Here is a 23,181-nt window from a genome sequence, read left to right as displayed (position 1 = left end):
TCATGTGCAAGGCCATTGTTGCTTCATCTATATGTTTGTTCGTAAAAATTCATCAAACTTTTGAATCACTTTGTGCAATTTGGTGAAAAGCACTAAAATTTCCTTTATCATTGCCTCCCCATATAATGTTAATCTCTATACGTACCATGTGCATTATTAAATGCAAATAAGAATCACCTCACACACCATTCTTTCAAAAAATCACCTTACCCATACCCACTATGTGCATTATTGAAATTCTTTCACCTTCATTTTCATGCATGATATCCACGTTGGTCACGAGTTGGAGAGCATCGCACTCTCACACATAATTCAACCACATTGGACAAAAAAAAAAACCACATAACTCAACCACAATTTCTTTTTCTTGCTTTAAAAACTCAACCACACTAGACAAAAAAATACACATAACTCAACCACAGTTTCTTTTTCTTGCTTTATAAGACAAGGTATACCATCTAATCTACTCAAACTCCTTCTCCATCTCTCAAACAACTTCATTTAAAATTCATCATTCTCTCCTTCAATCAATATTGTTGCTAGTGGTTTCAAAAGTAAATTTTTTTATTATTTTCTTTCGGATATGTACTGTTACTACTGACTTCAGAAGCAAAAAACCAACACAAACAACCAAGTACATGTTTGGTTCATTAGCAATAAATTATCTACTTTAGCGAGTGTAATTTCCTTGATTAACAGGTATATGTATTTTATCTTTATACAATAATTTATGCAAAAGTAATTTAACTTATATTTTAGGAAAATGCTACTTCTCAAGAAAAATAGCTTCAAGAATTTTTCAAGACAATAGTTTATACTTAGAATTCCATATCATGTGGTTTTTTAGCTTCTCCCATATGTCTTTAATTTAAATGTTTATGAGGTTATTCTTATTTAGTTCTCTTACGAAGTGTTGATATTGTGTTAAGTAAAATGTATCATATTATATGTACTACGAATCTAACGTTGCGTGCCTTTGTTAAGGCTATACTTAGGAATAGGGGTGACAATATGATCTATGAGATTTATATCCATCCGATCTATCAACTACAAAATCCATCCAATCCATCCACCAATTAAAAAAAATTATTAATGGATTGGTTTGGATCCATCCATTTAAAACTATGGATGAATTTGATCCATCCACATTATTTTCAAAATCCAATGGATCACCTCTTTAAAATAAAAAAAATCTAATGGATAACTTCAAATAATATTTTTATATAAATAATTATATATTTGATAAAATAAAAAATAATTTAATAAAAAAAGCTGACAAAAAAAAAGGAAAAAAATTAATATTTAAATAATTATTAAAATATTATTTAATATTATTTTATTATTATATACGATGGTCAACGCTGGAGCTCCGCCGCCGACCACCGTGAGCCTCGCCGGACCGCCGTCGATTGCCGGATTTTTGGCCGAACCACCACTGTGCGCCGCCGCGGGTCGCGCAGAGGACCATTGTGGTCAACGCCGACGGAGGTCAGTTGACCACCGGTTGCCACCATTGGCCACCACATTATTTTAAATTATTTTATTAATAAAATTTAAATATTTCTGAATTATTAAATTAGTTGGGCTTAGGTTAAAAATATTTCTACGCTTAAAAAAACATTATTGAGCCTTGGTACATAAAATTTATTTAGATTGAATTTCCTAATAAAACTCTTCAATAAATAATACGCCTCTCCAAAAAAATAATACACTTTTAAAAATAATAAACTTTCAAAAATAAAAATAATACACTTTGATTTATGGATCGGATGGATTATCCATCGATTAAAATCTAATAATGGATGGATTGGATGGACAAGATGAGTTTTTTTTTTTTAAAAAAATAAATAGTGGATTGTAATGCATTTTTGGACTTTTTTTATCCATCCATTAGGATTCAAATCCATATTCATCCAATCCATCCATTTTGTCACCCCTACTTAGGAAGTGAGGGTATAATTATGAAGTGCTCTTATAGGAAATGTTGAAGTTGTGTCAAATAAAATGACCATATGTATCACGAATCTCACATTAGAGGATTGCCTGATTAAAGATCATCAAGTAAAATATCTGCTCAATATGTGATATAATATTTGGTTGGGGGTTAACTGCAGGTGGAGGTATGATAGCAGGAGTAGCATTAGCTACTAAAGCCATTAACTCGGCTATTTGTCTTTTGGTTGTTGAGCATAAAAGAGTTGATGATGCACCACAATCTAAATCAACTAGAAGGCTAATAAAATTGCCTGAGATAAATATTATAACTGACGGGCTTCAAGCATTTCTTGGAGACCACACATGGTAAATACAAATCCTTAGCAATCATATATATTATGAACTAAAATAAAGTGTTTTGGTCTATTTCGATTAATTTGTCGAGTTTTCTGTGGCACAGGCCTGTCGTACGAGATCTTGTTGAAGATGTAATCACGGTGGAAGTCTTTGAAATCGTCAAAGCAATGAAATTGTGTTTTGAAATTCTAAAGATTGTTTTAATACCAATTGGAGTTGTTGGCCCTGCTACCGTGCTATCTGAAACTTTTTAGAAAAATTCTGCTTGGAAGGATAACAAACATACATGAATAGTAGTTTCAGGAGGAAATGTTGATATGACTGTGCTTTAGGAGTCTTTGAACAAATGAAAATGACTCCATTGCAGATGAATAGTATTATTATTTAATTACTGATCTAACATTTTGTGTGAATTATCTCAATAACTAGTTGACTTTTGGACTGAAGTTGTTAATTATAATTAGTTATTTAATCAACATTTTTACACCCTCAAATGATAGAACACTTGCTTTGCATGCGTGAGGCATGTGGTTTAAATAAAAGTGTGAAGGACTTTGATAACCATAAATAAAGTTTGTTATTTTAAAAGTATTCCTCAGATGAACTTTGTCACGGGTCATAGACTTCCATTCCATATCTCCCGACATTTTAGTCACTAGGTCTTGTGATATTCCTCATACGACTCATACTTAGTTTCCCTCAAAACTTAAACTTCGCAACACTCACAATCCATGAAGGTCAAAAATGCAATCAAGTCTTTAGTTCAGAAAAAGTTTACAACATAGTAAGTTAATTCTTAAAATATTTTTTTGAAGGACTATATAGTAATTTGTGTATACTGACTGACCACCACAAACCCTACGATTTTGCTCAACACCTCCACCGCGAAGCTGCACCTGCAAACAACCCATCCCAGCGAACTTCATCCTACAAGCACCGAACAGCAGCAACACCATTCAAGTGGTACATAAAGATGTGAAATTTAACTATCTCTCATTCTTTTGTAAAAAAAAAAAAGAAAAAACTATCTCTCATTCACCATTTCACATTTAATTTCTGCTTGCGCTCCAATCCCTAACCCTAATTCCTCTTTCACACTCTCCGTTTAACGCACAAGGTACATATGTGAAATTTAACTATCTCTCATTCACCATTTCACACTTAATTTCTGCTTTCGCTCCAATCCCTAACCCTAATTCCTCTTTCGTTTCACCTATTATTCCCACCACCACTAAACCTTTCTGCACCCTTCAATGAACTCCAAAAGTAAGCAATCAACTATGGCAGATTGGTCTCAACTTCCAACGGAACTTCTGCAACTAATATCTGAAAAACTCGACAGCGAATTCTACCTTATTCGCTTTCGTTCAGTTTGTTCATCATGGCGATCTTCCATTCTAAACCACCCTCACAGTCACAATCGTATCCCCTTGAACCTTCCTGAATTCCCTAACTCAAACAACACCGTCGGTTCCATCATCCGGCGAGCTCTCCAAACATAGCTTGTTTCTCATCAAACCACCCTCAACACCAAACCAACAACAAACTCTCCACCGTCCTTGGTTGATCAGAATGGGTGAAAGTTTTGACGGAAAATTTAATCTCTGGCAACCCCTTTTACGTCACCAACTTATACATTCATTCGGATATGTGTTTGACTTTAACCAATTCTCTGTCTACAGTCTCGGACATGTGTTCTACATTCATGACAGATTACTTCCGAATTCGTGGAGTGATGTATATTGTGAAAAGGTCGTTGTTGCCACTTGTCATGGGGAACAACCTCTTGATATTGTCACACATGACAACTCTGGGGCGACAATGGTGTTCCGTTGTGGGGATGATAGTTGGACAAAGATCCTCAATGTGGCGAAATCCCATGAAGATATTTGCATTTTTAAAGGGCGGCCGTGTGTGGTAGACAAAACCGGTCGGACTGTGATGATTGGATCGGATTTTAGTGTTCATTTGGTGGCTTAGCCGTTGAATGGTGGCGACATTAAATTCTTGGTGGAGAGTGAATGTGAGTTGTTGCTTGTGGATAGATATATAAGTAATGGTGATGATGGTGTAAGGATTGATGTGTTTAGGCTTGATGAGAAAGAGAAGAAGTGGGTCAAGTTGGCAAATTTAGGGGATAGGGTTTTGTTTCTAGGGGAAAGTTGTTCATTCTCTGCTTCTGCGTCGGATTTGGGTTTCGACAATGGGAATATTGTGATCTATTGTAACGGCAATGTGTGGGAGTGTGAAATGAGTGTTTTTCATTTGGACCAAGGTCGGGTTTCGCTTTTGTCTGATTATCCTGACTACTTCAAGTTGTTATGGCCACCTCCGGAGTGGATCGAAAGGCTGCTTTTATAATAGAGGATGTTATCTTGCTTGCATTGAAAGTTTCTAATGTGATAGTAATTGATACTGGATTATTGTGCTTAGTTTCCTTTGTTGCATTGGATAAATATTTCAACCAATACTTGTGGAAATATGACTATTAAATCATCTTACATTTTAACTATGAGTTTTTCAAACATACCTTCTTATATAAGTTGGAATTTGTATCTGGATTTCTTTTTTTTATTAAGTTCCTTCATTTAAGTTTTTAATCTACAACTACCTTTGTTTTTTTCCTAGCCGAGGAACTAACTAAATACTCAATTTAGAGCTAAACTCAAACTAGGGCCTATTACTTATAAGTAAGGAATTGACAAGTGCATCATGAGATTTTATGTAAGGACTATATATAGGCCTTCGATATTGATCATTCATTAGAATCTAGAAGAGGTTTACTGGCTAATGTTATATCCCTGAAGTGAGTAATTATTGGGTTGACTCGTTAAGCCGACCCTTCAACAAGAAAACTATGCAATCTTCTTTAGAGAGATGCTCAAACACTCGCACAAATACTCTCTCAATGTATGGTGCCACGTTTCCACTTTTGTCAACATTTTACTTGTTTAACGGCTTTTAAAGTTGGGAAAGCATTTAATACTTCTTTTTTTATTGGCGATTCAAATGTCATCTCTGTAGCCGGCTCCGTAATTTGTAATCTTCACCTCCCTGTACATTGTACAAGCTATCTCAGCCTTAAAAGATTACAATTTCGTGTATGGGAAAATTCATTGTATGGTAGCCATGCAAAGTCCAAATCTCAGTCATAAACAAGCCAAGTAACAAAACAAGACGCAAGCGAAGTCTGCAGTCACAATGTCCATACTTGTGATAAGGAGTTATGTTGAACTTTTCAGGTGCATGTGTTACAGTAGAGAACTTGTACATAATAAGAAGAGGGGTAACTATTGAGTTTGTATGGAGGTTTGTGCAAATTGGTTTTTGGTTCGATGCTATGATTTTGAGGGAAGGGTAGACTTACTTTTTGCTTAATAGGCCAAAAGGGAAAGTCTTTGAATAAAATATTTTGCTTTTTGGCAACATATTTTCCATCCAGACAATGATTCTGTTTGTTGTATCTAACTTCTATAGAATGGTACTATTAATCCTGTGATATATGTTATATTACACCCTCAATTTGATTACTGTTTCCTTAAATTGTAGTAGTGAAAATGCTAAGAAACGGTACCAGTTTGCTTACTCCTATCATGGTTTCAAATTTCCTTCCTACTTGTGTAGTTAAATGTTCACAATAAATGAGTAAATGTGTTCCCATCTTTACATTGTAAAATTATGGAAACATGTGTGGATAATTCAATAGCATTAATAAAGTTGTATGATAATAAGATAAAAGTGTTATTTGATAAGTATGTCGATATTGTTTCTAAAGTGGTCTAGTGCAACTTTTGTCACTCTATTTTGCCACCATGCCTCTTTCTTTAAACTAGTGTACGGTTGTACCTGTTTTTCATCATAGGTTATATATCTTGCTTGTGCAATAGAACAACCAAGGTGAAACTTTCTTGTTTTGGAGGCTCAATGAGGAACAAATGACAAAGAGGACAGCAACAAAAGGATAGATGTTTGCTGCTGCTGCTGATGTGTTGCAATGGCAGATGATGAACCATGAAGAGGTACCCCAGAAGCTAAGAAAAAGTATGCCCGTTTTTTTCACTATGCCAACAGCTAGGATTTGTCACAAATTGATTGTCTTGGTTTACTTTTCTTGATTGGTAATGTACAATGGGGCTGTTGTGTTTAGGTTTCATTTAATCTTTACTGGTTCATCATCCCAAATATTTACTTTAGAATATGTCACGTTTCTTTTTTGGGGTTTTTGCTTAAACATAATTTTTTAGGGTTAATCAAACGAAAGATACTCAACTTCCTTTGAGGGTAAGAAAAAGATTTGTCTAAAAAGACGAAAGGAACAACGGTAAACTTGATATGTGATATATTCCAGCAATCACCGTCTCAAATAATGAGGCTCGATAATGTTGAGTTGTGAATAAAGGGAAGCTATTGTTATATGCATCCCCTTTTTAATAATCACCGCATATCTGTATTATATATAAAGGAAATAAGGGATTTTGGATTGGCGTTTTCATTATTCCAATTATATACTTTGAACATATTTTCTTATAATAATAGTAATGTTTTTTTGCATCATCTAGATTGATGAAACCCTACGTATATGTCAAATACATATATAAGATCATTCCAACAACCTCGTCTTCCGTCTGCCAGAAATCGAATTATACAACGATGACAAGTGAAAATGTTATATTTAAGCATTACGATTATGTAATGGTTTCATAATGATTTGCATCGTAAGTTTACACGAAATCTTTTACAATCAATCACATCTTAAAGGTATTCATAATATCATCCATGTCAGATTTCAATAAGAAGACTCACTTTCTTCCTATGTGTCGTACCCATTTGGATGATATAATCAATATCAATATATGATTTGTGTTCATGGATATAAGATATCATGACATTTAGCCACTTTTCAGAACTTAGGCTATTTATGACCTTCTAGTAAGTCACATGCTCATCTTTCTTGATCATCATATCACGTTGAGTCATGATGAAATCATGTTTCTCAGCTTAGTGATATGACATATCAGACTTATCTAGATCTTGTGCTAATCGAACTGGAGATTTAACAACAACCCTTTGTTGAATAAGTTCTTGTTCCATTTTAGAGAGACATGAATTTTCTGCTACTTGACTTATTCAAGTTCTACATCACCACACTGACTTTTTTAGAGACAATCCTTTAAGAGGAATACTCTAGTTAAAGTGACAAACAACTTTTTTCAGAGAAGATGAAGTAGAATGAGTATCCCTCAATTTCCTATAGTAACTCCACAAATATACATTCATCCAATTTGAAATTTAGTTTATCTAATAAGCCTTATAACCTAATTTATCATAAAGTCAAACTAATTTAGTTTATCTAATAAGCCTTATAACCTAATTTATCATAAAGTCAATCTAGATATCGTAAAACGACTAGATTTATGTTTCATGTCTTTTTCAAAACAAAACAAAAAAAAAAAAACAAGGTTTTCTTATGTAGGCCATGCACACCAAGAAACAAACATTAATTGAGACATTATAAAACAAAAAAAAAAAAACTAAATAAGGAAACATTAATGGTTAGGAGAGATCAAAATTACACCAAATACCCCATATTTAAGTAGTTGTTTAAATAAAGGATTGTGTTTTTGGTCAAAAACAAGTGGGAGTCGGTTTGCTAACTTACTCCTTTATATTTTTAGGTTGTAGTCAGTTAACAACCTCATATATATATATATATATATATATATATATATATATATATATATATATATATATATATATATATATATGGGTTATGATAGAAGACACCTTTTATGAAGGTGTCTTTTATCAAGTTACTCTATGAGCATTTGCGAAAAGACACCAACTTACTTTTAGGAAGGTGTCTTTTATCAAAGTTATAACTAAAAAGTGAAAATCACACCTTAAGGTGTGACTTGATAAAAGACACCACCAAAGAGTGGCTATATATATATATATATATATATATATATATATATATATATATATATATATATATATATATATATATATATATATATATATATATAGGGGGCATATCTACTGAGAATGATATGTTTATATGAGAATGGTAAGAATAAATATCAGCCTTTGGATCAAAACACACGGCTGTGATTAAAAGCTTCAATGTAGAGAACACGTGTTCATTTCCTTAGTGTAATATTTTTTTCTCTAACCCATTTTTCCTTTTCGTCTTCTTCCGTCATCTGCAACTTAGATTTGGAAGACCATTGGTCTGCAATTTTCATCTCTCTCAGTGACTTGTTTTGTTTTTTAAGCTCAATTTAAAATTCAGGAAAATCTAAATAAATAGTCTATAAACAATACATAACAAAAACAAATGAAAAAGAACAAATCATAGAAGCCAGGCCAAATCTATTTTCACGTTTTTATTTGACAATCGAAGAGTGCAGATGACGATGGCGGCCGAGATCGAAGAACGTCGCCTCAACCGTCCCTGTTACAGTTTCGTCGGCATCGCCGTTGTCGTCGACAGATCTCGATTTGAATTTAAAGATAGACGCGAGAGTGAGAGAGTGATGTCGGATTGAGAGAGACGACGAGTTACGAAGATGAATGGTAAGGTTGATGATTCAAACGTGTTACCAGAATCACAGTAGCAAAAATTGATAGTAAGGTCGGAGATGGAGAAGATGAATGGGTTCAGGAAATCAATCAAGTATGGTTAGGTACATATGTTGTTTAAAATGATGCTTTTAATCACAGCCGTGTGTTTTGATCCAAAGGCTGATATTTATTCTTACCATTCTCATATAAACATATCATTCTCACTTGATATGCCCTCTATATATATATATATATATATATAGTTAGGATCCTTTGACACCAGGTGTCAACGAATTCGTTGACACCAAATCTCAACCATCTATCTCATTTAATCAAAAGGCTCATATTTAATTTACATCTATATTTTTTTTTTTTTGACAAAATTCACATCTCTATATGGTGAGTATCTTTTGCCTCAATCAATACTATTATTTTTTCCAATTATTGAAAACAAGATCCTAGGGACAATTTATTACTCATACCTTCTTTTGGAGTAAAGAATCATACGGGTCTTTCCAATTTATTCCAGGGATACTCCTCCTTATTTTCTTCCGCTACGACACACTCTCTTGGTTTATTACTCATATCGGTTCCATGGACAAATTTATTCCAAATTAACGAAAACAGTGACAAATGGAGAGGAAGGTATAGTTTTTGAAATTTTATTCCAATTTCATAATTATCCCTAGGTAATAGAATTCCCAAATTTTTGACAAAAAAAATAGAATTCTCAAATTCAAACCCTAAAATATATTGAGATGGAGAAGAAGACATAATTTTTATTTGCAATATTGATCGATTGTAGAGAGGGGAATCTGAACAGCAACAATAAAAAAAAGAGGAGAGAGATAACAAAGATCACTTAAGGAAATGGTGTGATGCCGAAATATGGTAAGCAAAGATCCAGAGAAGTAATGATCATGTAGATTTCAAGTAAATAAATATGAGCCTTTTGATTAAATGAGATATACGGTTGAGATTTGGTGTCAACAAATTCGTTGACACCTGGTGTCAACGGATCCTAACTCATATATATATATATATATATATATATATATATATATAGAGAGAGAGAGAGAGAGAGAGAGTTAGGATCTGTGGACACCTAGTGTCAACAAATTTGTTGACACCATATATATATATATATATATATATATATATATATATATATATATATATATATATATATATATATATATATATATATATATTAGTGGGACACTAAAAAAACATTTCCGTAAAATAAACTTACATAGTATAATTTTATCGTTGCCGCTTTGTCGCACTTACGTGCAAGGGCGGATCTAGACTAACAATATTGGTGGGGCAAATTTTTTTGTCAAATAATTAAATAATACTAAATTTAATATGAAGTTATATTAAAAATAGTTGTAGCAACCAGAATTACAAAGAAAATAATCTATTTTTCGTTTGTTTAATATGAAATAAAATTATATCATTACTAATTATTCTAAGAATATCTCTTTCTATATAGGTTACAAGAGATGAATCAAATGCTCTAGCATAATACCCGTGCATACGGATGGGTGAGCGACTGAGCGTGTTGTGCTCTGTTTTTGGAAGCAAGTCGCAATTGCATAAAAATTATAAATAAAAAAAATAGATCTATGTATTGTTATATGAATAAAAATAAAGACATATGTACAAATTGTACAAAAAATTATTTCCGAATTAAATATGAGTAAAAATATAGACATGTGTATAAATTAAAAAAAATGGTCTCCGTATTAATATATATGTTAAAACATAGACACGTGTATAAATTAAAAAAATAGGTCATCTTATTAATATACGAGTAAAAATATAGACACGAGTATAAATTAAAAATGTCTTTGTATTAATATATGAGTAAAAATATAGACACGTGTACCGATAAAAAAAAAGGACCTAGGCTCGTATGGCACTTGCCACACCGTGCCTTGAAGAGGTTTGTCCCTGCTTACGTGGCTGAGGATCACTGTAGTTTGACGGAAAGGAGCCGTGGATATAGTAAACCGTATTGTAGGTGGTGGTTTGATGCATTGGTTGACCTTGCAGAATGATGTTGGCCATGTTTCAACTATCTTAAGGTACCTCAAATGGTGTAACAAGTGGTTGTGATGGTGGTGGAGGTTTTTTCTTCCCTTTTTTAATAAATGGGTACCTAAGGTGTGGATGGTAAGGTGATGGAGAATGAGATAGAGAAGGAGATGGTGGAGTTGGAGTTTTGTAAGGCAGCGCCGGTCCAATGTATTTTTAGGTTTTAAACGAAATTTGTGTAGAGGCTTTTTAAGTGCGTTTAGAAAGATTAAAACAAAATTAAGAATTTTTTTTTCATAAGTTCCCTAAATCGAAAGTGATTTTATATGATGTGTGTCAGACACTAATTAAATATGAGTATTTTGTCAGCTAGAAATCAAACTTTATTTTGTCATATTGTGAGATTATATAATATTTCGCTATAATCAACTTCGATAGTGCATATGGCCTTTTTAATATATATGCGTGTGCGCGTGCGTGCGCGCGCGCGCGTGCTTGCATGCGTGTTAAAAATAATATTTAATATAGACTTTGTTTTGTCGCAAAACAAAGTCTATATTAAAGTTCGACAAAACACGCATGAAGGAGCCAGTACTAGACCCACGAATATACCTAAGGTGTGGATGATAATTGATAAGGTGATGGAAAATGAGATGGAGATGGACCCTGGTGGAGTTGGAGTTTTGTAATAGCTGGCGTTATTTTGTGTTGAATAAGAGCATGAAGGAGCCAATACTAGACCCACGAATATGATAATCGAAATCACCATTTGTTGTGAGAATGGAATGAAATTAAAAGACACTATGATATCAGAAAATCAAATTTATCTTGTTGTTTATGCCTTCAAAGATTGAGTTTGTGAAAAAACACAATCGTGACACGATTTGGCAAGCGTGTCACGATTTTGGTAGTGCCGTGAGCATGTTTTGCAGGGTGTCCAATCGTGACACGATTTCGGGAAAACGTGACACGATTTTCAGCTTGCTGGGCAAGTTTTCAGGATAAGGTTGGTCGTACCTTGGGTCGTACGCACCAAACGTGTCACGATTTGGGAAAGCGTGACACGATTTTGACGGTTGCAGAGGACTATTTAAGTGTTTCAGCTCATTTTTGAGAGAGGGGGAGAGAGAACTTCAAGAGAGGAAAACTTGGGAAATTAAAGGAGGTAACTTTAGGGTTGAGGGTCTTTGATTAGAGTTCTCTTGGGTTGGGAAAACATTGTAATCACCTTGGGTGAGTGAAAATCATTGAGTGTCTTGTTCATTTGTGAGATTGGGAAAATGGGTAGAAATTAGGGTTGTTCTTTGTGAGCTTGCTTAAGCTAATTTCTTGTAACTCATTTGTATCTCTTTGTAAGAACTCATTGATAGTGGATTGGAGAGATCAATCTCTCCCCCAGAGTAGGTCAACTTGGACCGAACTGGGTGAACATTTCTTGGTGTGTTTTGTTTCTCTTCTCCCTTTATCTTTTGCTTGTGGTTTTGTGCTTTTCACTTTGATTCCTAGATTAGATCTAGGTGTTGTTATTATTGTTATTGCTTGTGTTCACTTTGAAATTGGTCACTACTTTCCTTTGCTCCACACATCATAGTTTGTATTGGTGTGATTTTGAGTTCGAATTCACAACATATCTTAAGTGAAATTCTAAGTCCACCAGAGATAGCTTATTTATAACAACATAAGGTTTAAGTGTGAACCTTATGTTGTCCAATGTCTTGTTAAAGCTCCCCTAAATGAATACCGAAGCATTTTTTTTCTACTTATTGCCATTGTTAAATTTTGAAATCCAAATATGTGATAATCAGGACCGTCTCTTGGTAAATCTTGAATATTGTCAAGATTATCCAAATATGTGATAATCTTGACAATTTTAATTTAAAAAGTATTGAAAAAAAATTCAACACCACTTAGAGTGACAAACATTTACGTTCTAGTTAAATATACATGCAATAATTTCCAAAAAAATAACATTGTTTAGAATTAAACTCTTTATAAGTAGTGTGCGTGCTTTCAAAAAAAAAAAAAGTAGTGTGCGTGAGAAGCCGTGTGAGAACTTAGGTGTTAGGCCTAATGAAAACATAGTTATGCCCGCATATTTTATTATGACATGATTAAAATAACATAAAACTAAATTTCAACTCTTGAAGATGGGTATGAAGTGCCCTCTAGTCTAAACAAAGATAAAATTGCGTGGTCCACAAGAGCAAAGTTTAGTTGATAGGGGACAAACGATAATAATATGCGGGTAGTGGTAGGGATAAAATTTTAATTATGACTTAATTAAAAAGAAAATGTTAAACAGTGCCCCGGACACTGGTTAAGGAAGCAAATGTAGAAACTTTTGCATTGAAAATTGTGTAATCAAGGTTTCAAAAGTCAAAAAAGTGTCTTTATTTATTTAATTTTTCCTTTTTTAGATACCTTAACCAGTGCCCGGGGCACCGGTTAACACAACCCAAATATAACATAAATCTAAATTTCAACTCTTGAAGATAGAGAAATGTATGAGAAGTTTGGATTAATTAATGATGATGATGATGATGATGATGATGATGGAAAAGAAACAAATAAAAGAAGGAAAAGTACATGTGAGAGTTAGAAATAAAGAAGAAAAAAATGAGAAGTGTATGTGAGAAGCTATGCATGTGTATATATATGGAAAATATTGGTCCATTTTCTCATAAACAACGAACTCTACCGTTAACGTAAAAAAAAGCAAGAAAAAAACACAAGCTCTACCATGCTTCCTGCAAATTTTTGCGACGGAAGAATGATTTTTCGTCGGGTTCACATTTGCGGCGAATAGAAAAATCCATGGCGGAGCCGGATTGGTCACAACTTCCAAAGGAACTTTTGCAGTAAATATCTGAAAAACTGAGAAACACTGAAATCTACCTTATTCGCTTCCGTTCAGTATGTTCCACCTGGAGGCGATCTTCTTCAGTCCCTAGACACCCTCGCAACTATTCTTCCTTGAAGCTTCCAATGTTTCCAAACTCCTACTACAATTGTGTTCCTTGCATCTCCAAACAAAGCATTTTTCTCATCAAACCACCCACAACACCAACAAAAAACTCCTCTTCACCCTTGGTTGATCAAAATTGGTCCAAATTTAAACCGTAAAACTCACCTCTCGCACCCACTTGACATCAACCAAACTTCATCTTCATGTTTCCCTTATCCATATGATGTCATTGACTTCAACAAACTCTCAGTTCTCCAACTCGGAGACGCGTTCTACATCCATCACCACGACTTGCGTCCAAATCGCTCTCATAGGTATATCCATTATCAAAAGGTTGTCGTTGCAACATCTGAAGGAGGGAAACCTATAGCTCTACTCACATGCAACTACCAGAATATGCCGACGATTTTCCATTGTGGGGACGATTCTTGGAACAATATCCCCGCCGCCATGTCAAGGCACTTGTGTGGAGACATGTGTGTTTTCAAAGGGCGGCTTTGTGTGACAAACGGAGACGGACTCACTGTGATGATTGGACCAGATTCCACTGTCCACTTGCTGGCCAAACCGGTGTTTACAAATAGCTTTGGGAAATTATTGGTGGAGAATGAATGTGAGTTGTTGTTAGTGGATTTATATGGATTTGGTCGTGATGATGATATTTACGGATTCATGTATTCAGGCTTGATGAGAAGGAGAAGAAGTGGGTCAGGTTGACCGATTTAGGGGATAGGGTTTTGTTTTTGGGCGGAGACCGATCGTTTTGTGTTTCCGCATCCGATTTGTGTGTTGCGAATGGGAATTGTGTGATCTATTGTCGGAGTTACGGTGACTACCATCTAAATGCCACTGATTTTGGAAAGCAAATGCGTATTTTTCACTTGGATCAAGGTCGGGTTTCCCCTTTATCCGATTATCCTGATTACTTCAAGTTATTCTGGCCACCTCCAGAGTGGATCCTCGGGATGAATTCATAACAAAAGTATGTTCTCCTGCATTGAAAGGTTTATAATGTGAAAGTCATATTGCATTTGTGTGCTTTTTTTTCTTTGTCAAATTGAATAAACTTTGCAATTAGTACTTATGGAAATGGGAATATTGCAATGATCTTACACTTTCACTATTAGTTTTTCTAACTAATACCTTTTTGCATAAGTTGAAATTGTTATCTGGGCTTCAATTTCCTTTTATAATATTGCCTACTGCTATCATTGTTTTAACTTTCTGATTTTATATTTTCATCTTAAACTGTGGTTCTAATCCCAACTAAACTACCTTCAGAATTCTTTATGGTCGAAATAAACTTCGATTTGTGATTTAAGGGTTAAATTTGGCCACGTAATCCTTGATAGATAGCCTTACACACATATGCCTTAAGTACATGTTTTAACGTAAGAAAAAGGTCGTGGTCTGGCAATGTTTTGAAGTGAAACAGAATGGCCTTAATTTGCTGCAAGTGTGCACATGATGCATTAATGTTGGAAAAATATCTTTACTGCATGAAGTGGTTCTGTTTTAATCTATATAACAATTTGGTACTGATGTTACTGCGCAGGTGTCTCTTGCAAAATTTCTGACAGAATTCAGCATTGGAGGTGAACTCATGTACTGAATGAAGATACATAAACCAAATTTCAAGACTTGTATAATTTGTTGAGTGAAGTAATTGAAGAATGCTGCAGAATTTTGATTGGAGGACATTTTAGATTGTGATTTAACATGCAGGTCAAGAGATGGAAGTATCTATTGGGAGAGTTCTTTATTTGCAAGTCTTGTACCATAGCAATGTGTTCATTACTTGTTTAACTTGATATAATCATATTACACATTGTTTGTGGATTAGTGTTCTTAATAAAGTCTTTCCTTTTCTATATTGGAAAAATATCTGTTTAGTTTACACTGATGTGTTTGTGTTAGGTGACTTTGTGTTATGTCTCCTTGAGTGTAACTGTGGTTACTTTGATGCTTTTTTATCAGTTGTTTCTCTCTCTTTGCAGTTGCACACCTTGTGCTTGATAATCTTATATTAATAAAATATCATCTTATCTTTTGTTAAAGAAAATCTAAACTAAAAATATTAAAATCATGCAGTAGTTAATTGTCAACCATAAATAAAGAACTTAAATTGCTTTCTCTAAAAGCAGTACTCATGAATAATAATTCATATCTCAAATGATATAAATTATGGTAATATTTATTTCCATTCAAATTCGATGATATTTCTTTGGCAATTATGATTCAACCAAAATCTTTCCTACGTAAATCAAATAAAATAGCATTGACAAGTAATTCTGGGAAATGGATTCTTTGATCCTTTAAGGATGTCTTATTGGGTGGCTGCAAAGTCGAATGTTGCTGATACAAGTGAGATTAACTCTGAGCCTCCAAGGTTGCGCTCTTTGAAATTAACTCTGAGATTAACTCTGAGATTAACAAGTGAGATTAACTCTGAGATTAACAACCCTTTGTAGTCAGTTAGATTCAACATCATATATCAAAAGACACAATTCCCGTAGAAATTTATAGTTGTTGCCTTGTTGGTAGGTATATCAGAATGTATTTCACCTTCTACTTCAATTGTTTGGTATCTAATCAATTACTATCATTTTTGTTTTGACTAAATTTCTTGAATCTTAAATAATTTCCAAGTTTGTTGTGCATTGGATTACAACAGGAGTAATAACAGAAGCACAAGATAAAGTGGAGGATCAGGGGATCTCCTACTACTAAACCTCTATATACCGAGTCAAAGGCACAACATGAGGGGACTTAGGCCGGCGGCCCTTTACCGATACCTGCTTTAAATGTGTTTGTCTCGCCCACGTGCCGAGCATGTGGCCAACTCTCGCCTCTGACAATTACAACAAAACACAAGCTGCAGCAAGAGCGCTAAGCGCTAAAACCTCCAAAAGATCAAACATCTTCAACTTAAGAGGAGTTTCTATCGTGGCTTCATTCAAGTAACTTTAAAAGAATGCATCCTTGGAGGCTCAAAGCATTCACCTCACATGTATCCGCAACATTACTCGCTCATGTGCAGTCACCCTAAAAGACATCCTTGAAGGATCAAAGAATCCATTTCCAAGAATTAATTGCTATTGAACAGACACCCAAAAAGACATCCTTGAAGAATATTCATGCCAAACAACAATGTAATCACTTCCACCAAGTTTACTCTGATCTGTATACCAAAGCATCAAAACACAGCCTTAATATTTCTCAAATCTTAAATAACTCATGCTACTTTAGCCTTATTTCATGCACAAGATATACACCAGATACAATACTATGTGGCAACGGATGAAACCTCGTCTAACAATAGCATCTAGAGTTCCATCTATCTCTTGACTTGCTGCCTGTTAAATCACAATCTGCAACATTCCCCAATCAAAATTCAGCAGCATTCTTCAATTACTTCAGTCAAAATGTTATACAAGACCTGGCATTTGGTTCATGAGTTCATGAGAACTCTGATGATGAACTGTGTCAGAAATTTTGCAAGAGATTTCCTGCCTAGTAACATCAGTTCAAAGGTTTTTTTTTTTTAAGAAGATCAGTTCAAAGGTATTAAATAGATAAAAACATAACAACTTAATGCAGTAAAGATATTTTTCCAATATTAACGCACCATGCACACACTTGCAGCAGACCACGACCATTCTGTTTCACTTCAAAACATTACCTGGACCGTGACCATGGCCATTTTCTTACGCTAAAATCTGTTCTTACATCTTAGGGCATATGTTTGGTATAAGTTATAAGCCTTGTCTATTTTATTCAGAACTTGACCGAGAAAAATTTCTTAAACTATTTTGATTTGCTCTAACTGCATAAGCTAGTTGAAATATAAAAACAAATTTCAATTTACATGCAAAAGCAACAGTTTTAAAAACAGTTACATACTCTACATCCTTTTAACTAGGCTCTATTTTAAATCCACCAATATAGTATATAACACCATTCTACAGATATATCACAAGGAAAATCAATAGCATGAGCACACGACCATTTTTAAAAAAACAGTTTAATCCGTACTTTAAATTCAATAGCATGACTAATTGGAAAAGCTTAAGTACACAAGTAAGAAGGAAATTTTTAATAGGCCTTCTATTTGAAAGGTTCATGTTAGGCACAGGGCCCAATTTAATTTAATTGAATGTTTTTGAAGAGAATAAGGGCATGAATGTGTTAGAGATTCACTTGTTTTTAAGTTGTTTTGGTTGAGAGAGGCTAGCCGCTCCAATTCCTAGAGGTTGTGTTATTTACTAGCAGTTACTGTTTTTCTCGCTGTTCTTAAAAGCAACTCTGCAGAAAGTTATTCGCAGAAGGTTATTGATTAAAATATAGGTTATTGATTAAAATTTTAAACCGTGATAGCAGGAAGCAAATTAGTATTTCTTAACATTCTCACTTCAACCAATGGCAACAGCAATGGAACTTACGGCGTCATAAAATATATCACACGATTATTATGCTAAGTTCAATTAAGTTCAATTAACTCTTTCATATACAAACTAGAATTATGCCTGTAAGTTCCTTAATTTAACTTTATTTCATAAGCTTTTTCATTTAACAGTAATTTGAACTTAGAAGTCAGAATTATTATCATAATTATAGTTGTATATGAAAAAGATAAATTAAGTAGCTTAAAAAAGAAAATTGAAGTCCAACTACCAATTTCAACATATCCAAAGGTATTAGTTAGAAAGAACTAAGTCAAAATGTAAGATCATTTGAAATATTCCTATTTCCATAAGTTACTAATAACAATTATCCAATCTAACAAAGCATAAAAACTCAGTATCACTATTGTAACACCCGTCTTAATTATTTAATTATTTTAAATGAGTTTTAGCATATATTTATATGATATAAGTGATTTACGTGATTTATAAGATTTATGCAAATTATATGATTTTTGAGATGTTATGAGGTGTTGAGACTTATTTTATTATTTAATAAAATAAGATATGAAAATAGAATAAAAATATTAAGTTGTGGGGTTATTTTATAAATTTAGAGAATTTGGTGGTAGAAAGAGGAAATCAGAAAAATTAGAAGAGGGTTATAAATAGAGGAAGTAAGGTTGGAAAGACAGAACACAGAACGTACGTTTTTGGAAAAAAAAAAAGGGAGAAAAGTCAGAAAAGAGGAGAACTAGAGAGGGAGCTGCGATTTTCATCAAACAAGGTAAGGGTGAGACTAACTTTCAATATTATTAAGTCTATGATTCTAAGAAATGGAATTAGCATGATTTAGGTTGAGTTTTGTGAGATTATAGAATTAGGGTTTAATGACCGATTTGATGATTGAACCATGAAATTTTGTTGAATTGATGCCAAACTTGCGTACAGACCTTCGATATTCCATAAGATGATAATTAAATGTTGATTTGAGGTTAGAACCATGAGATTAGATGAAAAACTGAGAAAATCTGATTCTGCCCGAGCCTGACATTGATCGCTCGCAACGGCGAGTAGCATCGCTCGCCTCGCGAGCTAAGAACATCATCGCTCGCCTCGTGAGCAAGATTGCTCGCCATTGCGAGCAAACCCAGTACTCGCCACTGCGAGCAAAGTAGATCGCCTCGCGAGCAAGTTATTTTAGGAGTTCCAGAGAGCATGTTTTGCTCGCCTTTGCAAGCAATTGTACTCGCCTCGCGAGTTAAGCTGTAGTTGCCCAAAATTGTTTTACTTGCGATCCTTTTCGCATGTGTGATTATGAGTTGATCTTAGAAGTAAGAATGAGGGTTGTTTAGAATACTTTAAGATGTCCAGAAGCCTGATTTAGATGACTGTGATTATTATCAAAGAAGTAATGATTTATAAGTGTTATTATGATGTTTTATGATGATTATATTGGCATGATTCATTCCGCAATGATGTTGTGATATTTAAGCACTGTTATATACTGCCATTGTTGCTGTTTTGCTGCTGTTGACCATTTAATGTCATATGTCGGTCTAAGTTGTAAAGATTTAAGAAGTTGTCCATGATAATGGAATTATAAGAGATGTCCATGATGCTGTCTTTGTAGGAAGATTGAGTCAATTGCATACTCATTAAGGATGGGGGCTTGATGCCCGGCAGCTTTTGCTCAAATTACGTTGGGGGCTTGATGCCCTGGAGCCTATTTACGCTCATATATGTTGGGGGCTTGATGCCCTGAATGGTACCGCATGCATTTTCATATCGAGAGATTTTAAGATGATAAGAGTTGCATAGTCGAGTTGAGTCACATTGTCAAGTCAAGAGTCAAGTCGATTATGAAGTTGTTTATGATTATGATTATGAAGTCGATTATGAAGTCAATTAAGAAGCTGTTTATGATGATTATAAGATGCTAAATGATTATTATTGTTGATGTTTATGATGTTTTGACGATGATGTTTGATTATGATTTGATGATGATGTTTTGATGACGATGTTTGATTATGATTTGATGACGATGTTTTGATGTTGATGTTTGTTTATGATTGATGATGATAATAATATGATACTAAATGATTATTAATGCTGATGTTTATGATGTTTTAAGTTGTTAAATATATTTTGATGAATTATATGCTTAATATGTTGATTGTGAAATCTCACCCCTTCTTCTTGAAAATGTTGCTCTTCGTATGGGTAACTTGCAGGTAATAAAGATTAGAGGCGGTCGTGAGTGGACTCCTCACATTGTGTCCTTAGGTGCTCTGATACGTAACGGGATGGGATGATGTCTTTACTTTCTATTCCTTACGTATTGCTTATTCATTTCTAATGAATAAATGTTGAACCAAGAACTTAAGAGATTTTTATGATGAGGCCAATGATGACACTAGGTCATATAGCATATTTTGTTATTGATTTCTATGTAATTTTAGTAGAGTTCAGGTGATTATGCATGAGTTTTTGAGCTACAGAAGGTGTATTTCACATGTACAAGCAAAGGAGACATCGTACTACGATTTCTGGGCATCATACTACGATTTTGGATGTTTTGGAGTCATTTTGGTACTGGAAAAATCGTACTACGATGCTTTCCATCGTACTACGATGTAAAAAGTCAATGAGCCATTATATTACGACGCTTTCCATCGTACTGCGATGTAAAAAGTCACTGAGCCATCGTACTACGACGCTTTCCATCGTACTACGATGTAAAAAGTCACAGCATTATTTACATAAAAGCCCAGCTGCACACCAGAAGGAAAGAGGCGAAATTTTGGGGAAAGAAACAGACTTTTGGAGCAGGAACCATGGATAGAAGGTTGGAGACCATCAAAACTCATATCCGGTAACCAATTTCATGTAATGAATCCTTCTTTCATATTAGTTATTTATGCTTTAGCCATGAATAGCTAGATCCTTTGTGATTAGGTCAAGAGATGATTTTGTTCTAGCTCATGTGTTATGTAACCTGAAACTCTTAATTGTTATGAATGTTATTCTAGTTTATTCAGTATAAATTGTTCTTAATGCTTTTATGATTCTGACCCAATATAATTGATCCTAGAGTTTATATGACTACTGACACTAGAGTGTAACTCTGACATATTTATACTGTTCAATCTAACGGACAATCTAGGGATGGAGCGTTGTTAGGTTGTGATAATTGAATTAACGGACTTAAAACCTTTGATGATTATAGGTTCACCTAAGGGATTAGGGAATTATAATTATAAAAGAGGGTTTAGGATCAAGGGATTGACCTAAGCTATTTTGTTAATTTGTCTTGAACTGAATATTATTCGTAAAATTAAGAAACAGGTTGCTAAAATGAGTGATGAACAGATGAATTTATTGACCTAGTCATCTCTCCATATTATTTCTTAAACCGATTTTTCCTTAACCATTTTATTTACATTTGCAAACCAAATCTATTGCCTCAGTGCACCCCCCATTTTACGTACATCCTTAATAATAACGTTACTACCGAGTAGAAGTTGAAACAGTCCCTGTGGATACGAATCTTATAAATTTTATTACTTTGATGCATTTTTAGTACACTTGCTAAAAGTCTATCAAGTTTTTGGCGCCGTTGTCGGGGACTGTTGAATCATTTCAGCTTGGAAATTTCGTTATTGTTTAGGATTTCTGTCATTTTCATTTTTTTTTGTGTATATAGTAAAAACAAAAAAATTGAAAAAAAATTGTTCTGATATTTGCTCTTCATGTTTACATTATTGAACTCTGCTGCTAAAAAGTTTATCCGAGTTTTGCAGCTATGATAAACAGGTTAGTAGAGAGGTTACGCCTTTATGACACAGAGGAGATTGTTACGTTGGAGTATGAAAATCATTTGCTTTCTCTGAAGATAGAACAACGGGACAATCAAATCTCAAGATTAAATGCGAGATGTGATCATGAGGCAAATCTTCAGGGTACAAATTGCGAAGGGATGAAAGAGCATATCAACATGGATTACAACACTCAGCTTCAAAATATTTTAGATGATTTCTTGGGATTAAATCAAGATTCATTTGAGAAATTTGAAGTTCAGTGTGGTGATCTTGTTGAGAAAGCATGTGAGTCTCAGCAAAAGTTGGTTGAGATGGAGACTGAGTGTCAGGCAACTGTGGTGGACGACAGTCCACAAGTGATGATTGTTGGTCTCTACCTGAAGTCTCAACAAATGGGATCTGAGGAACTCACTCATGTGCAACTGAATCCATACCCTTCTTTAAGGTGGGAGAGCTTGATTTACAAAGGATTCACTGTGAGCTCATGGGAGAATCTGTTGCTTTATATGAAGTTCATGGAATTCCTACCAAACAAGAGAAAGAAGAAGGGTGATATATTCTTTCTTTCATATTTGCCACCCTAACAGTGGTTGAGGCGTCAAGCTTAATGACGTAAAAGAAAGCGCTTGATGGGAGGCAACCCATAATATTTTCTACTTTCGTTTATTTGGCTGGTATTTCTTTTCAAAAATAAAAAAATATGTGTGTGACTGCTGCTAGTGTTATGAATTCTGTATTCCCCTATGTTTTATAATTGCATCTGCACTTGTTTATTATTAATGAATTTGCTTTTTTCTTGAATTTTACCAGTCTAGTAGCATGTGTTCTTCAATGGTTTATCAAAAGTTCAAGGAGGTAGAGCTTGCATGAGGTTCCTTTGTTGAAGTGTACGGCAGTGTGAATTTTGACAACTTCCATAAACCTCAGCTAGTAAGTTTCAAAGCCAAATCTTTGTTTTTCAATTTTCACAAAATATGAGTGATCCATGCTAATACTATTTCTGAGACTTGCGAATTTTCTTTATGTCAATTGGTTACGTTGCTTACACACTAAGGCAAAGTGCTTGTACCTTGAGCCTTTGAAGCCTACCTGTTGC

At 34.2% G+C, this 23,181-nt stretch overlaps 1 long non-coding RNA gene and 2 pseudogenes across 2 annotated transcripts; all 3 read left to right on the top strand.

The window, feature by feature from the left end:
- The first annotated feature begins 231 nt into the window (after positions 1 to 231).
- LOC146936780 (uncharacterized) lies at positions 232 to 2,738 on the top strand. The gene is made up of 2 exons (XR_015030718.1): positions 232 to 699; positions 2,115 to 2,738. It is a non-coding gene; the product is annotated as an uncharacterized LOC146936780 (long non-coding RNA).
- A 386-nt stretch (positions 2,739 to 3,124) lies between these two features.
- LOC146936779 (F-box protein SKIP23-like) lies at positions 3,125 to 4,802 on the top strand (annotated as a pseudogene).
- An 8,793-nt stretch (positions 4,803 to 13,595) lies between these two features.
- On the top strand, positions 13,596 to 15,717 carry LOC146936778 (F-box protein SKIP23-like; annotated as a pseudogene). Its single transcript, XR_015030716.1, has 2 exons — positions 13,596 to 14,843; positions 15,417 to 15,717. The product of XR_015030716.1 is annotated as an F-box protein SKIP23-like (transcript).
- Positions 15,718 to 23,181: the final 7,464 nt, after the last annotated feature.

The sequence above is a fragment of the Medicago sativa genome, chromosome 3 (assembly GCF_051527215.1).
Source record: "Medicago sativa cultivar Bolivia chromosome 3, Bolivia_mono, whole genome shotgun sequence".
NCBI classification, from domain to species: Eukaryota; Viridiplantae; Streptophyta; class Magnoliopsida; order Fabales; family Fabaceae; genus Medicago; species Medicago sativa.
This window is presented reverse-complemented; position numbering and strand designations above follow the sequence as displayed.